General features: G+C 50.4%; 2 non-coding genes across 2 annotated transcripts; both read right to left on the minus strand.

Moving 5' to 3' along the window:
* Window positions 1-11,333: 11,333 nt before the first annotated feature.
* On the minus strand, window positions 11,334-11,405 carry TRNAC-GCA (transfer RNA cysteine (anticodon GCA)). Its single transcript has one exon. It is a non-coding gene; the product is annotated as a tRNA-Cys (tRNA).
* Window positions 11,406-15,938: 4,533 nt separating this feature from the next.
* Window positions 15,939-16,010, minus strand: TRNAC-GCA (transfer RNA cysteine (anticodon GCA)). The gene has a single exon. It is a non-coding gene; the product is annotated as a tRNA-Cys (tRNA).
* Between the last annotated feature and the right edge of the window lie 1,710 nt (window positions 16,011-17,720).

Here is a 17,720-nt window from a genome sequence, read left to right on the forward strand (position 1 = left end):
CACGATGCCCCACAACTACACCTTCCTCCGCAACGCCCTCTAACCACTTACCTCAACAACTGCTCTCCTTGACATCCTCCTCGCCTCAGTCCATCCAGCGACATGCTCCAGTCCCCCGATCCATTGCTCTCCATTCCACTCTCCTTGACATCCACCTCGCCTCAGTCCATCCATGGGTGGTAGTTGGGGTCCTGGGTGGTAGTTGGGGAGAAGGAGTGGTGGTAGTTGGTGTGAAGGGCTGGAGGCAGTGGTGGTAGTTGGTGTGAAGGGCTGGAGGCAGTGGTGGATTGCAGAGGGGGAGACCATTTTCTTGATATAAAAAAAAAAAAAATACAAAGGCATATAAAAGCCCCCCTCTTTTTATTTTCAACATGCCACATGCTTCGACAGACACAACACCACTTTTGGCAGATCCACAACCTAGAATCCTCCATTCCAGGCAGTGGACCACCTTCCACGATGCCCCACAACTACACCTTCCTCCGCAACGCCCTCTAACCACTTACCTCGACAACTGCTCTCCTTGACATCCTCCTCGCCTCAGTCCATCCAGCGACATGCTCCAGTCCCCCGATCCATTGCTCTCCATTCCACTCTCCTTGACATCCACCTCGCCTCAGTCCATCCATGGGTGGTAGTTGGGGTCCTGGGTGGTAGTTGGGGAGAAGGAGTGGTGGTAGTTGGTGTGAAGGGCTGGAGGCAGTGGTGGTAGTTGGTGTGAAGGGCTGGAGGCAGTGGTGGATTGCAGAGGGGGAGACCATTTTCTTGATATAAAAAAAATAAATAAAAATACAAAGGCATATAAAAGCCCCCATCTTTTTATTTTCAACATGTCACATGCTTCGACAGACACAACACCACTTTTGGCAGATCCACAACCTAGAATCCTCCATTCCAGGCAGTGGACCACCTTCCACGATGCCCCACAACTACACCTTCCTCCGCAACGCCCTCTAACCACTTACCTCGACAACTGCTCTCCTTGACATCCTCCTCGCCTCAGTCCATCCATGCACCGATATCTTCCAATCCCATGAGTGGTGGTGGTGTGGGTGGTAAGGTTCCATAGGAAGAAGGTTGTTGGTGTGGAAGTGAGTGGTCCCGGGTCCTGGGTGGTAGTTGGGGAGAAGGAGTGGTGGTAGTTGGTGTGAAGGGCTGGAGGCAGTGGTGGTAGTTGGTGCGAAGGGCTGGAGGCAGTGGTGGATTGCAGAGGGGGTGACCATTTTCTTGATATAAAAAAAATAAATAAAAATACAAAGGCATATAAAAGCCCCCATCTTTTTATTTTCATTATGCCACATGCTTCGACAGACACCACACAACTTTTGGCAGATACACAACCTAGAATCCTCCATTCCAGGCAGTGGACCACCTTCCACGATGCCCCACAACTACACCTTCCTCTGCAACGCCCTCTAACCACTTACCTCGACAACTGCTCTCCATGACATCATCCTCGCCTCAGTCCATCCAGCGACATGCTCCAGTCCCCCGATCCATTGCTCTCCATTCCACTCTCCTTGACATCCACCTCGCCTCAGTCCATCCATGGGTGGTAGTTGGGGTCCTGGGTGGTAGTTGGGGAGAAGGAGTGGTGGTAGTTGGTGTGAAGGGCTGGAGGCAGTGGTGGTAGTTGGTGTGAAGGGCTGGAGGCAGTGGTGGATTGCAGAGGGGGAGACCATTTTCTTGATATAAAAAAAAAAAAAAATACAAAGGCATATAAAAGCCCCCATCTTTTTATTTTCAACATGCCACATGCTTTGACAGACACAACACCACTTTTGGCAGATCCACAACATAGAATCCTCCATTCCAGGCAGTGGACCACCTTCCACGATGCCCCAAAACTACACCTTCCTCCGCAACACCCTCTAACCACTTACCTCGACAACTGCTCTCCTTGACATCCTCCTCGCCTCAGTCCATCCAGCGACATGCTCCAGTCCCCCCGATCCATTGCTCTCCATTCCACTCTCCTTGACATCCACCTCGCCTCAGTCCATCCATGGGTGGTAGTTGGGGTCCTGGGTGGTAGTTGGGGAGAAGGAGTGGTGGTAGTTGGTGTGAAGGGCTGGAGGCAGTGGTGGTAGTTGGTGTGAAGGGCTGGAGGCAGTGGTGGATTGCAGAGGGGGAGACCATTTTCTTGATATAAAAAAAATAAATAAAAATACAAAGGCATATAAAAGCCCCCATCTTTTTATTTTCAACATGCCACATGCTTTGACAGACACAACACCACTTTTGGCAGATCCACAACCTAGAAGCCTCCATTCCAGGCAGTGGACCACCTTCCACGATGCCCCACAACTACACCTTCCTCCGCAACGCCCTCTAACCACTTACCTCGACAACTGCTCTCCTTGACATCCTCCTCGCCTCAGTCCATCCATGCACCGATATCTTCCAATCCCATGAGTGGTGGTGGTGTGGGTGGTAAGGTTCCATAGGAAGAAGGTTGTTGGTGTGGAAGTGAGTGGTCCCGGGTCCTGGGTGGTAGTTGGGGAGAAGGAGTGGTGGTAGTTGGTGTGAAGGGCTGGAGGCAGTGGTGGTAGTTGGTGTGAAGGGCTGGAGGCAGTGGTGGATTGCAGAGGGGGAGACCATTTTCTTGATATAAAAAAAATAAATAAAAATACAAAGGCATATAAAAGCCCCCATCTTTTTATTTTCAACATGCCACATGCTTTGACAGACACAACACCACTTTTGGCAGATCCACAACCTAGAATCCTCCATTCCAGGCAGTGGACCACCTTCCACGATGCCCCACAACTACACCTTCCTCCGCAACGCCCTCTAACCACTTACCTCGACAACTGCTCTCATTGACATCCTCCTCGCCTCAGTCCATCCAGCGACATGCTCCAGGGTCTTCAGGGACATTGCTCTCCATTCCGCTCTCCCTGACATCCACCTCGCCTCAGTCCATCCATGCACCGATATCTTCCAATCCCATGAGTGGTGGTGGTGTGGGTGGTAAGGTTCCATAGGAAGAAGGTTGTTGGTGTGGAAGTGAGTGGTCCCGGGTCCTGGGTGGTAGTTGGGGAGGAGTGGTGATAGTTGGTGTGAAGGGCTGGAGGCAGTGGTGGTAGTTGGTGTGAAGGGCTGGAGGCAGTGGTGGATTGCAGAGGGGGAGACCATTTTCTTGATATAAAAAATAAATAAATACAAAGACATATAAAAGCCCCCCTCTTTTTATTTTCAACATGCCACATGCTTCAACAGACACAACACCACTTTTGGCAGATCCACAACCTAGAATCCTCCATTCCAGGCAGTGGACCACCTTCCACGATGCCCCACAACTACACCTTCCTCCGCAACGCCCTCTAACCACTTACCTCGACAACTGCTCTCCTTGACATCCTCCTCGCCTCAGTCCATCCAGCGACATGCTCCAGTCCCCCGATCCATTGCTCTCCATTCCATTCTCCTTGACATCCACCTCGCCTCAGTCCATCCATGGGTGGTAGTTGGGGTCCTGGGTGGTAGTTGGGGAGAAGGAGTAGTGGTAGTTGGTGTGAAGGGCTGGAGGCAGTGGTGGTAGTTGGTGTGAAGGGCTGGAGGCAGTGGTGGATTGCAGAGGGGGAGACCATTTTCTTGATATAAAAAAAAAAAAAAAAATACAAAGGCATATAAAAGCCCCCCTCTTTTTATTTTCAACATGCCACATGCTTCGACAGACACAACACCACTTTTGGCAGATCCACAACCTAGAATCCTCCATTCCAGGCAGTGGACCACCTTCCACGATGCCCCACAACTACACCTTCCTCCGCAACGCCCTCTAACCACTTACCTCGACAACTGCTCTCCTTGACATCCTCCTCGCCTCAGTCCATCCAGCGACATGCTCCAGTCCCCCGATCCATTGCTCTCCATTCCATTCTCCTTGACATCCACCTCGCCTCAGTCCATCCATGGGTGGTAGTTGGGGTCCTGGGTGGTAGTTGGGGAGAAGGAGTGGTGGTAGTTGGTGTGAAGGGCTGGAGGCAGTGGTGGTAGTTGGTGTGAAGGGCTGGAGGCAGTGGTGGATTGCAGAGGGGGAGACCATTTTCTTGATATAAAAAAAAAAAATACAAAGGCATATAAAAGCCCCCATCTTTTTATTTTCAACATGTCACATGCTTTGACAGACACAACACCACTTTTGGCAGATCCACAACCTAGAATCCTCCATTCCAGGCAGTGGACCACCTTCCACGATGCCCCACAACTACACCTTCCTCCGCAACGCCCTCTAACCACTTACCTCGACAACTGCTCTCCTTGACATCCTCCTCGCCTCAGTCCATCCAGCGACATGCTCCAGTCCCCCGATCCATTGCTCTCCATTCCACTCTCCTTGACATCCACCTCGCCTCAGTCCATCCATGGGTGGTAGTTGGGGTCCTGGGTGGTAGTTGGGGAGAAGGAGTGGTGGTAGTTGGTGTGAAGGGCTGGAGGCAGTGGTGGTAGTTGGTGTGAAGGGCTGGAGGCAGTGGTGGATTGCAGAGGGGGAGACCATTTTCTTGATATAACAAAAATAAATAAAAATACAAAGGCATATAAAAGCCCCCCTCTTTTTATTTTCAACATGCCACATGCTTCGACAGACACAACACCACTTTTGGCAGATCCACAACCTAGAATCCTCCATTCCAGGCAGTGGACCACCTTCCACGATGCCCCATAACTACACCTTCCTCCGCAACGCCCTCTAACCACTTACCTCAACAACTGCTCTCCTTGACATCCTCCTCGCCTCAGTCCATCCAGCGACATGCTCCAGTCCCCCGATCCATTGCTCTCCATTCCACTCTCCTTGACATCCACCTCGCCTCAGTCCATCCATGGGTGGTAGTTGGGGTCCTGGGTGGTAGTTGGGAGAAGGAGTGGTGGTAGTTGGTGTGAAGGGCTGGAGGCAGTGGTGGTAGTTGGTGTGAAGGGCTGGAGGCAGTGGTGGATTGCAGAGGGGGAGACCATTTTCTTGATATAACAAAAAAAAAAAAAAATACAAAGGCATATAAAAGCCCCCCTCTTTTTATTTTCAACATGCCACATGCTTCGACAGACACAACACCACTTTTGGCAGATCCACAACCTAGAATCCTCCATTCCAGGCAGTGGACCACCTTCCACGATGCCCCACAACTACACCTTCCTCCGCAACGCCCTCTAACCACTTACCTCGACAACTGCTCTCCTTGACATCCTCCTCGCCTCAGTCCATCCAGCGACATGCTCCAGTCCCCCGATCCATTGCTCTCCATTCCACTCTCCTTGACATCCACCTCGCCTCAGTCCATCCATGGGTGGTAGTTGGGGTCCTGGGTGGTAGTTGGGGAGAAGGAGTGGTGGTAGTTGGTGTGAAGGGCTGGAGGCAGTGGTGGTAGTTGGTGTGAAGGGCTGGAGGCAGTGGTGGATTGCAGAGGGGGAGACCATTTTCTTGATATAAAAAAAATAAATAAAAATACAAAGGCATATAAAAGCCCCCATCTTTTTATTTTCAACATGCCACATGCTTTGACAGACACAACACCACTTTTGGCAGATCCACAACCTAGAATCCTCCATTCCAGGCAGTGGACCACCTTCCACGATGCCCCACAACTACACCTTCCTCCGCAACGCCCTCTAACCACTTACCTCGACAACTGCTCTCCTTGACATCCTCCTCGCCTCAGTCCATCCATGCACCGATATCTTCCAATCCCATGAGTGGTGGTGGTGTGGGTGGTAAGGTTCCATAGGAAGAAGGTTGTTGGTGTGGAAGTGAGTGGTCCCGGGTCCTGGGTGGTAGTTGGGGAGAAGGAGTGGTGGTAGTTGGTGTGAAGGGCTGGAGGCAGTGGTGGTAGTTGGTGTGAAGGGCTGGAGGCAGTGGTGGATTGCAGAGGGGGAGACCATTTTCTTGATATAAAAAAAATAAATAAAAATACAAAGGCATATAAAAGCCCCCATCTTTTTATTTTCAACATGCCACATGCTTTGACAGACACAACACCACTTTTGGCAGATCCACAACCTAGAATCCTCCATTCCAGGCAGTGGACCACCTTCCACGATGCCCCACAACTACACCTTCCTCCGCAACGCCCTCTAACCACTTACCTCGACCACTGCTCTCATTGACATCCTCCTCGCCTCAGTCCATCCAGCGACATGCTCCAGGGTCTTCAGGGACATTGCTCTCCATTCCGCTCTCCCTGACATCCACCTCGCCTCAGTCCATCCATGCACCGATATCTTCCAATCCCATGAGTGGTGGTGGTGTGGGGGGTAAGGTTCCATAGGAAGAAGGTTGTTGGTGTGGAAGTGAGTGGTCCCGGGTCCTGGGTGGTAGTTGGGGAGAAGGAGTGGTGGTAGTTGGTGTGAAGGGCTGGAGGCAGTGGTGGTAGTTGGTGTGAAGGGCTGGAGGCAGTGGTGGATTGCAGAGGGGGAGACCATTTTCTTGATATAAAAAAAAAATATATACAAAGGTATATAAAAGCCCCCCTCTTTTTATTTTCAACATGCCACATGCTTCAACAGACACAACACCACTTTTGGCAGATCCACAACCTAGAATCCTCCATTCGAGGCAGTGGACCACCTTCCACGATGCCCCACAACTACACCTTCCTCCGCAACGCCCTCTAACCACTTACCTCGACAACTGCTCTCCTTGACATCCTCCTCGCCTCAGTCCATCCAGCGACATGCTCCAGTCCCCCGATCCATTGCTCTCCATTCCATTCTCCTTGACATCCACCTCGCCTCAGTCCATCCATGGGTGGTAGTTGGGGTCCTGGGTGGTAGTTGGGGAGAAGGAGTAGTGGTAGTTGGTGTGAAGGGCTGGAGGCAGTGGTGGTAGTTGGTGTGAAGGGCTGGAGGCAGTGGTGGATTGCAGAGGGGGAGACCATTTTATATAAAAAAAAAAAAAAAAATACAAAGGCATATAAAAGCCCCCCTCTTTTTATTTTCAACATGCCACATGCTTCGACAAACACAACACCACTTTTGGCAGATCCACAACCTAGAATCCTCCATTCCAGGCAGTGGACCACCTTCCACGATGCCCCACAACTACACCTTCCTCCGCAACGCCCTCTAACCACTTACCTCGACAACTGCTCTCCTTGACATCCTCCCCGCCTCAGTCCATCCAGCGACATGCTCCAGTCCCCCGATCCATTGCTCTCCATTCCATTCTCCTTGACATCCACCTCGCCTCAGTCCATCCATGGGTGGTAGTTGGGGTCCTGGGTGGTAGTTGGGGAGAAGGAGTGGTGGTAGTTGTTGTGAAGGGCTGGAGGCAGTGGTGGTAGTTGGTGTGAAGGGCTGGAGGCAGTGGTGGATTGCAGAGGGGGAGACCATTTTCTTGATATAAAAAAAAAAAATACAAAGGCATATAAAAGCCCCCATCTTTTTATTTTCAACATGCCACATGCTTTGACAGACACAACACCACTTTTGGCAGATCCACAACCTAGAATCCTCCATTCCAGGCAGTGGACCACCTTCCACGATGCCCCACAACTACACCTTCCTCCGCAACGCCCTCTAACCACTTACCTCGACAACTGCTCTCCTTGACATCCTCCTCGCCTCAGTCCATCCAGCGACATGCTCCAGTACCCCGATCCATTGCTCTCCATTCCACTCTCCTTGACATCCACCTCGCCTCAGTCCATCCATGGGTGGTAGTTGGGGTCCTGGGTGGTAGTTGGGGAGAAGGAGTGGTGGTAGTTGGTGTGAAGGGCTGGAGGCAGTGGTGGTAGTTGGTGTGAAGGGCTGAAGGCAGTGGTGGATTGCAGAGGGGGAGACCATTTTCTTGATATAAAAAAAATAAATTAAAATACAAAGGCATATAAAAGCCCCCATCTTTTTATTTTCAACATGTCACATGCTTCGACAGACACAACACCACTTTTGGCAGATCCACAACCTAGAATCCTCCATTCCAGGCAGTGGACCACCTTCCACGATGCCCCACAACTACACCTTCCTCCGCAACGCCCTCTAACCACTTACCTCGACAACTGCTCTCCTTGACATCCTCCTCGCCTCAGTCCATCCATGCACCGATATCTTCCAATCCCATGAGTGGTGGTGGTGTGGGTGGTAAGGTTCCATAGGAAGAAGGTTGTTGGTGTGGAAGTGAGTGGTCCCGGGTCCTGGGTGGTAGTTGGGGAGAAGGAGTGGTGGTAGTTGGTGTGAAGGGCTGGAGGCAGTGGTGGTAGTTGGTGTGAAGGGCTGGAGGCAGTGGTGGATTGCAGAGGGGGTGACCATTTTCTTGATATAAAAAAAATAAATAAAAATACAAAGGCATATAAAAGCCCCCATCTTTTTATTTTCATTATGCCACATGCTTCGACAGACACCACACCACTTTTGGCAGATCCACAACCTAGAATCCTCCATTCCAGGCAGTGGACCACCTTCCACGATGCCCCACAACTACACCTTCCTCTGCAACGCCCTCTAACCACTTACCTCGACAACTGCTCTCCATGACATCATCCTCGCCTCGATCCATCCAGTGACATGCTCCAGTCCCCCGATCCATTGCTCTCCATTCCACTCTCCTTGACATCCACCTCGCCTCAGTCCATCCATGGGTGGTAGTTGGGGTCCTGGGTGGTAGTTGGGGAGAAGGAGTGGTGGTAGTTGGTGTGAAGGGCTGGAGGCAGTGGTGGTAGTTGGTGTGAAGGGCTGGAGGCAGTGGTGGATTGCAGAGGGGGAGACCATTTTCTTGATATAACAAAAATAAATAAAAATACAAAGGCATATAAAAGCCCCCCTCTTTTTATTTTCAACATGCCACATGCTTCGACAGACACAACACCACTTTTGGCAGATCCACAACCTAGAATCCTCCATTCCAGGCAGTGGACCACCTTCCACGATGCCCCACAACTACACCTTCCTCCGCAACGCCCTCTAACCACTTACCTCAACAACTGCTCTCCTTGACATCCTCCTCGCCTCAGTCCATCCAGCGACATGCTCCAGTCCCCCGATCCATTGCTCTCCATTCCACTCTCCTTGACATCCACCTCGCCTCAGTCCATCCATGGGTGGTAGTTGGGGTCCTGGGTGGTAGTTGGGGAGAAGGAGTGGTGGTAGTTGGTGTGAAGGGCTGGAGGCAGTGGTGGTAGTTGGTGTGAAGGGCTGGAGGCAGTGGTGGATTGCAGAGGGGGAGACCATTTTCTTGATATAAAAAAAATAAATAAAAATACAAAGGCATATAAAAGCCCCCATCTTTTTATTTTCAACATGCCACATGCTTTGACAGACACAACACCACTTTTGGCAGATCCACAACCTAGAATCCTCCATTCCAGGCAGTGGACCACCTTCCACGATGCCCCACAACTACACCTTCCTCCGCAACGCCCTCTAACCACTTACCTCGACAACTGCTCTCCTTGACATCCTCCTCGCCTCAGTCCATCCATGCACCGATATCTTCCAATCCCATGAGTGGTGGTGGTGTGGGTGGTAAGGTTCCATAGGAAGAAGGTTGTTGGTGTGGAAGTGAGTGGTCCCGGGTCCTGGGTGGTAGTTGGGGAGAAGGAGTGGTGGTAGTTGGTGTGAAGGGCTGGAGGCAGTGGTGGTAGTTGGTGTGAAGGGCTGGAGGCAGTGGTGGGTTGCAGAGGGGGAGACCATTTTCTTGATATAAAAAAAATAAATAAAAATACAAAGGCATATAAAAGCCCCCATCTTTTTATTTTCAACATGTCACATGCTTCGACAGACACAACACCACTTTTGGCAGATCCACAACCTAGAATCCTCCATTCCAGGCAGTGGACCACCTTCCACGATGCCCCACAACTACACCTTCCTCCGCAACGCCCTCTAACCACTTACCTCGACAACTGCTCTCCTTGACATCCTCCTCGCCTCAGTCCATCCAGCGACATGCTCCAGTCCCCCGATCCATTGCTCTCCATTCCACTCTCCTTGACATCCACCTCTCCTCAGTCCATCCATGGGTGGTAGTTGGGGTCCTGGGTGGTAGTTGGGGAGAAGGAGTGGTGGTAGTTGGTGTGAAGGGCTGGAGGCAGTGGTGGTAGTTGGTGTGAAGGGCTGGAGGCAGTGGTGGATTGCAGAGGGGGAGACCATTTTCTTGATATAACAAAAAAAAATAAAAATACAAAGGCATATAAAAGCCCCCCCTCTTTTTATTTTCAACATGCCACATGCTTTGACAGACACAACACCACTTTTGGCAGATCCACAACCTAGAATCCTCCATTCCAGGCAGTGGACCACCTTCCACGATGCCCCACAACTACACCTTCCTCCGCAACGCCCTCTAACCACTTACCTCGACAACTGCTCTCCTTGACATCCTCCTCGCCTCAGTCCATCCAGCGACATGCTCCAGTCCCCCGATCCATTGCTCTCCATTCCACTCTCCTTGACATCCACCTCGCCTCAGTCCATCCATGGGTGGTAGTTGGGGTCCTGGGTGGTAGTTGGGGAGAAGGAGTGGTGGTAGTTGGTGTGAAGGGCTGGAGGCAGTGGTGGTAGTTGGTGTGAAGGGCTGGAGGCAGTGGTGGATTGCAGAGGGGGAGACCATTTTCTTGATATAAAAAAAATAAATAAAAATACAAAGGCATATAAAAGCCCACCAGACATCCGAGGTTCTCACGATCCATCTCTTTTAACAGCTTTTATCTTCATGGTCTTCACAGGATTCGAACTCACAACCTCTTCGCTACAAGGCGGCTGCTCTAACCACTAGGCCGTGGGAGCTGCTTGTCAGGCAAATGCGGCGACCAAGGTCTTGGCCTGTTTTGGCACACAGAGCAACTGCACAGAGGAAGGGGAGGGGGGGAGGGGACTCCAACCTAAGGTGAAGCTAGCTCTCAACTTCCTATGTCAAGATCCCTGAATGCTAAGTGGTTAGCCTTGCCACCTTACAGTGTGAAGGTGGTGGGTTCAATCTATAAATGTAACTTAGATGTAAATTTTGTCAAACCACAAAAAGATCAAAGAGTTACATTCGTGGATCTTAAAGGGATACTCGTGTGTCAATTTTTTTTTTTTAATTAACTGGTGCCAAAAAGTTATACAGATTAGTAAATGACTTGTATTTAAAGCTCTTTACTCTTATCAGCTGCTTTATACTACAGAGGAAGTTCTATGGTTCTTTTCTGTCTGACCCCAATGCTCCACCAAGAAAAAATTGTGCATTAGCGGGCATTTGTATTTGAATCAAGGACCTCTTGAACCTCTGCGCTCCAGGGTGGCTGCTCATCAACTGGATGAGGCGACCAAAATCTTGCAGTGCAAAGCTAGTGGGGGTCTGCTATAAACGACATATGTAGGATGTGGATAAGCTGTAAAGAAAGCATGCGTGTGTTAGGGGGCACTCGGATTTGAACCAAGGACCTCTTGATCTGCAGTCAAATGCTCTACCACTGAGCTATACCCCCGCAACCTGCAGCTCATCTGTACCTCAACATTTTTAATTTTCTGCAATAAACTACATGTGTGGGATACAGTTAAGCTTGTAAAGAAAAAAAACGTGTGTTACGGGCACTTGGACCTCTTTACATGCAGTCAAATGCTCTACCACTGAGCTTTAGCCCCACAACATGTGGCTTGTTTGTACCTCAACGTTGCCTCCAGCCCTTCACACCAACTACCACCACTCCTTCTCCCCAACTACCACCCAGGACCCGGGACCACTCACTTCCACACCAACAACCTTCTTCCTATGGCGCCTCCCCCCCACCACCACTACATATGTGGGATATGGTTAAGTCGTAAAGCAAAAAAATGTGTGTTAGGGGGCACTCGGATTTGAGCCAAGGACCTCCTGATCTGCAGTCAAATGCTCTACCACTGAGCTATACCCCTGCTACACATGGCTTGCCAGCATAACCGCACAGAGGGGGGATTCGAAGCTAAGTCCGAACTAGCTCTCGGCTTGCCTGTACTGTCCCAGTCAAATGTATATGAACCGGTGGGAAAAAAATTATTTTGTCAAAACAGGCCAAGACCACAGTCATCCTTGCCAGTTTCTATGAAGCTCTCATGGTCTAGTGGTTAGAGCTGCTGCCTTGGAGCTGAGAGGTTGTGAGTTCAAGTCCTGTGAAGACCCTGAAGCTAGTTTGGAGAAATTGTGGCGTGTGTGTGTGTGTGTGTGTGTGTGTGTGTGTGTGTGTGTGTGAAGTGGTTGATGGTCGGGCATCAATAAGGTGTTGGAGAAGGAGCTATGGTGTGGATGGCTGTGGTAGCTGGTATGTGCGTGCGTGTGGGTGGGAAGGTTCCATAGGAAGAAGGTTGTTGGTGTGGAAGTGGGTGGTCCCGGTTCCTGGGTGGTAGTTGGTGTGAAGGGCTGGTGGCAGTGGTGGTAGTTGGTGTGGAGGCAGTGGTGGTAATTGGTGTGAAGGGCTGGAGGCAATGGTGGATTGCAGAGGAGGTTTTCTTGATAAAAAAAAAAACAAAAGGCTAATAAAAGCCCCCATCTTTTTATTTTCAACATCCCACATGCTTCGACAGACACAACACTACTTTTGGCAGATCCCCAACCTAGAATCCTCCATTCCAGGCAGTGGACCACCTTCCACGATGCCCCACAACTACACCTTCCTCCGCAACGCCCTCTAACCACTTACCTCGACAACTGCTCTCCTTGACATCCTCCTCGTCTCAGTCCATCCATGCACCGATATCTTCCAATCCCATGAGTGGTGGTGGTGTGGGTGGTAAGGTTCCATAGGAAGAAGGTTGTTGGTGTGGAAGTGAGTGGTCCCGGGTCCTGGGTGGTAGTTGGGGAGAAGGAGTGGTGGTAGTTGGTGTGAAGGGCTGGAGGCAGTGGTGGTAGTTGGTGTGAAGGGCTGGAGGCAGTGGTGGATTGCAGAGGGGGAGACCATTTTCTTGATATAACAAAAAAAATTAATAAAAATACAAAGGCATATAAAAGCCCCCCTCTTTTTATTTTCAACATGCCACATGCTTCGACAGACACAACACCACTTTTGGCAGATCCACAACCTAGAATCCTCCATTCCAGGCAGTGGACCACCTTCCACGATGCCCCACAACTACACCTTCCTCCGCAACGCCCTCTAACCACTTACCTCGACAACTGCTCTCCTTGACATCCTCCTCGCCTCAGTCCATCCAGCGACATGCTCCAGTCCCCCGATCCATTGCTCTCCATTCCACTCTCCTTGACATCCACCTCGCCTCAGTCCATCCATGGGTGGTAGTTGGGGTCCTGGGTGGTAGTTGGGGAGAAGGAGTGGTGGTAGTTGGTGTGAAGGGCTGGAGGCAGTGGTGGTAGTTGGTGTGAAGGGCTGGAGGCAGTGGTGGATTGCAGAGGGGGAGACCATTTTCTTGATATAAAAAAAATAAATAAAAATACAAAGGCATATAAAAGCCCCCATCTTTTTATTTTCAACATGTCACATGCTTCGACAGACACAACACCACTTTTGGCAGATCCACAACCTAGAATCCTCCATTCCAGGCAGTGGACCACCTTCCACGATGCCCCACAACTACACCTTCCTCCGCAACGCCCTCTAACCACTTACCTCGACAACTGCTCTCCTTGACATCCTCCTCGCCTCAGTCCATCCAGCGACATGCTCCAGTCCCCCGATCCATTGCTCTCCATTCCACTCTCCTTGACATCCACCTCTCCTCAGTCCATCCATGGGTGGTAGTTGGGGTCCTGGGTGGTAGTTGGGGAGAAGGAGTGGTGGTAGTTGGTGTGAAGGGCTGGAGGCAGTGGTGGTAGTTGGTGTGAAGGGCTGGAGGCAGTGGTGGATTGCAGAGGGGGAGACCATTTTCTTGATATAACAAAAAAAAATAAAAATACAAAGGCATATAAAAGCCCCCCCTCTTTTTATTTTCAACATGCCACATGCTTCGACAGACACAACACCACTTTTGGCAGATCCACAACCTAGAATCCTCCATTCCAGGCAGTGGACCACCTTCCACGATGCCCCACAACTACACCTTCCTCCGCAACGCCCTCTAACCACTTACCTCGACAACTGCTCTCCTTGACATCCTCCTCGCCTCAGTCCATCCATGCACCGATATCTTCCAATCCCATGAGTGGTGGTGGTGTGGGTGGTAAGGTTCCATAGGAAGAAGGTTGTTGGTGTGGAAGTGAGTGGTCCCGGGTCCTGGGTGGTAGTTGGGGAGAAGGAGTGGTGGTAGTTGGTGTGAAGGGCTGGAGGCAGTGGTGGTAGTTGGTGTGAAGGGCTGGAGGCAGTGGTGGATTGCAGAGGGGGAGACCATTTTCTTGATATAAAAAAATAAATAAAAATACAAAGGCATATAAAAGCCCCCATCTTTTTATTTTCAACATGCCACATGCTTTGACAGACACAACACCACTTTTGGCAGATCCACAACCTAGAATCCTCCATTCCAGGCAGTGGACCACCTTCCACGATGCCCCACAACTACACCTTCCTCCGCAACGCCCTCTAACCACTTACCTCGACAACTGCTCTCATTGACATCCTCCTCGCCTCAGTCCATCCAGCGACATGCTCCAGTCCCCCGATCCATTGCTCTCCATTCCATTCTCCTTGACATCCACCTCGCCTCAGTCCATCCATGGGTGGTAGTTGGGGTCCTGGGTGGTAGTTGGGGAGAAGGAGTAGTGGTAGTTGGTGTGAAGGGCTGGAGGCAGTGGTGGTAGTTGGTGTGAAGGGCTGGAGGCAGTGGTGGATTGCAGAGGGGGAGACCATTTTCTTGATATAAAAAAAAATAAAAAAATACAAAGGCATATAAAAGCCCCCCTCTTTTTATTTTCAACATGCCACATGCTTCGACAGACACAACACCACTTTTGGCAGATCCACAACCTAGAATCCTCCATTCCAGGCAGTGGACCACCTTCCACGATGCCCCACAACTACACCTTCCTCCGCAACGCCCTCTAACCACTTACCTCGACAACTGCTCTCCTTGACATCCTCCTCGCCTCAGTCCATCCAGCGACATGCTCCAGTCCCCCGATCCATTGCTCTCCATTCCACTCTCCTTGACATCCACCTCGCCTCAGTCCATCCATGGGTGGTAGTTGGGGTCCTGGGTGGTAGTTGGGGAGAAGGAGTGGTGGTAGTTGGTGTGAAGGGCTGGAGGCAGTGTTGGTAGTTGGTGTGAAGGGCTGGAGGCAGTGGTGGATTGCAGAGGGGGAGACCATTTTCTTGATATAAAAAAAATAAATAAAAATACAAAGGCATATAAAAGCCCACCAGACATCCGAGGTTCTCACGATCCATCTCTTTTAACAGCTTTTATCTTCATGGTCTTCACAGGATTCGAACTCACAACCTCTTCGCTACAAGGCGGCTGCTCTAACCACTAGGCCGTGGGAGCTGCTTGTCAGGCAAATGCGGCGACCAAGGTCTTGGCCTGTTTTGGCACACAGAGCAACTGCACAGAGGAAGGGGAGGGGGGGAGGGGACTCCAACCTAAGGTGGAGCTAGCTCTCAACTTCCTATGTCAAGATCCCTGAATGCTAAGTGGTTAGCCTTGCCACCTTACAGTGTGAAGGTGGTGGGTTCAATCTATAAATGTAACTTAGATGTAAATTTTGTCAAACCACAAAAAGATCAAAGAGTTACATTCGTGGATCTTAAAGGGATACTCGTGTGTCAATTTTTTTTTTTTAATTAACTGGTGCCAAAAAGTTATACAGATTAGTAAATGACTTGTATTTAAAGCTCTTTACTCTTATCAGCTGCTTTATACTACAGAGGAAGTTCTATGGTTCTTTTCTGTCTGACCCCAATGCTCCACCAAGAAAAAATTGTGCATTAGCGGGCATTTGTATTTGAATCAAGGACCTCTTGAACCTCTGCGCTCCAGGGTGGCTGCTCATCAACTGGATGAGGCGACCAAAATCTTGCAGTGCAAAGCTAGTGGGGGTCTGCTATAAACGACATATGTAGGATGTGGATAAGCTGTAAAGAAAGCATGCGTGTGTTAGGGGGCACTTGGATTTGAACCAAGGACCTCTTGATCTGCAGTCAAATGCTCTACCACTGAGCTATACCCCCGCAACCTGCAGCTCATCTGTACCTCAACATTTTTAATTTTCTGCAATAAACTACATGTGTGGGATACAGTTAAGCTTGTAAAGAAAAAAAACGTGTGTTACGGGCACTTGGACCTCTTTACATGCAGTCAAATGCTCTACCACTGAGCTTTAGCCCCACAACATGTGGCTTGTTTGTACCTCAACGTTGCCTCCAGCCCTTCACACCAACTACCACCACTCCTTCTCCCCAACTACCACCCAGGACCCGGGACCACTCACTTCCACACCAACAACCTTCTTCCTATGGCGCCTCCCCCCCACCACCACTACATATGTGGGATATGGTTAAGTCGTAAAGCAAAAAAATGTGTGTTAGGGGGCACTCGGATTTGAGCCAAGGACCTCCTGATCTGCAGTCAAATGCTCTACCACTGAGCTATACCCCCGCTACACATGGCTTGCCAGCATAACCGCACAGAGGGGGGATTCGAAGCTAAGTCCGAACTAGCTCTCGGCTTGCCTGTACTGTCCCAGTCAAATGTATATGAACCGGTGGGAAAAAAATTATTTTGTCAAAACAGGCCAAGACCACAGTCATCCTTGCCAGTCATCCTTGCCAGTTTCCATGAAGCTCTCATGGTCTAGAGGTTAGAGCTGCTGCCTTGGAGCAGAGAGGCTGTGAGTTCAAGTCCTGTGAAGAGCCTGAAGCTAGTTTGGAGAAATTGTGGCGTGTGTGTGTGTGTGTGTGTGTGTGTGTGTGTGTGTGTGTGAAGTGGTTGATGGTCGGGCATCAATAAGGTGTTGGAGAAGGAGCTATGGTGTGGATGGCTGTGGTAGCTGGTATGTGCGTGTGGGTGGGAAGGTTCCATAGGAAGAAGGTTGTTGGTGTGGAAGTGAGTGGTCCCGGTTCCTGGGTGGTAGTTGGTGTGAAGGGCTGGTGGCAGTGGTGGTAGTTGGTGTGGAGGCAGTGGTGGTAATTGGTGTGAAGGGCTGGAGGCAATGGTGGATTGCAGAGGAGGTTTTCTTGATAAAAAAAAAAACAAAAGGCTAATAAAAGCCCCCATCTTTTTATTTTCAACATCCCACATGCTTCGACAGACACAACACTACTTTTGGCAGATCCCCAACCTAGAATCCTCCATTCCAGGCAGTGGACCACCTTCCACGATGCCCCACAACTACACCTTCCTCCGCAACGCCCTCTAACCACTTACCTCGACAACTGCTCTCCTTGACATCCTCCTCGTCTCAGTCCATCCATGCACCGATATCTTCCAATCCCATGAGTGGTGGTGGTGTGGGTGGTAAGGTTCCATAGGAAGAAGGTTGTTGGTGTGGAAGTGAGTGGTCCCGGGTCCTGGGTGGTAGTTGGGGAGAAGGAGTGGTGGTAGTTGGTGTGAAGGGCTGGAGGCAGTGGTGGTAGTTGGTGTGAAGGGCTGGAGGCAGTGGTGGATTGCAGAGGGGGAGACCATTTTCTTGATATAACAAAAAAAAAAAAAAAATACAAAGGCATATAAAAGGCCCCCTCTTTTTATTTTCAACATGCCACATGCTTCGACAGACACAACACCACTTTTGGCAGATCCACAACCTAGAATCCTCCATTCCAGGCAGTGGACCACCTTCCACGATGCCCCACAACTACACCTTCCTCCGCAACGCCCTCTAACCACTTACCTCGACAACTGCTCTCCTTGACATCCTCCTCGCCTCAGTCCATCCATGCACC

Source organism: Hyla sarda, chromosome 2 (genome assembly GCF_029499605.1).
Source record: "Hyla sarda isolate aHylSar1 chromosome 2, aHylSar1.hap1, whole genome shotgun sequence".
In the NCBI taxonomy this organism is placed as follows: domain Eukaryota; kingdom Metazoa; phylum Chordata; class Amphibia; order Anura; family Hylidae; genus Hyla; species Hyla sarda.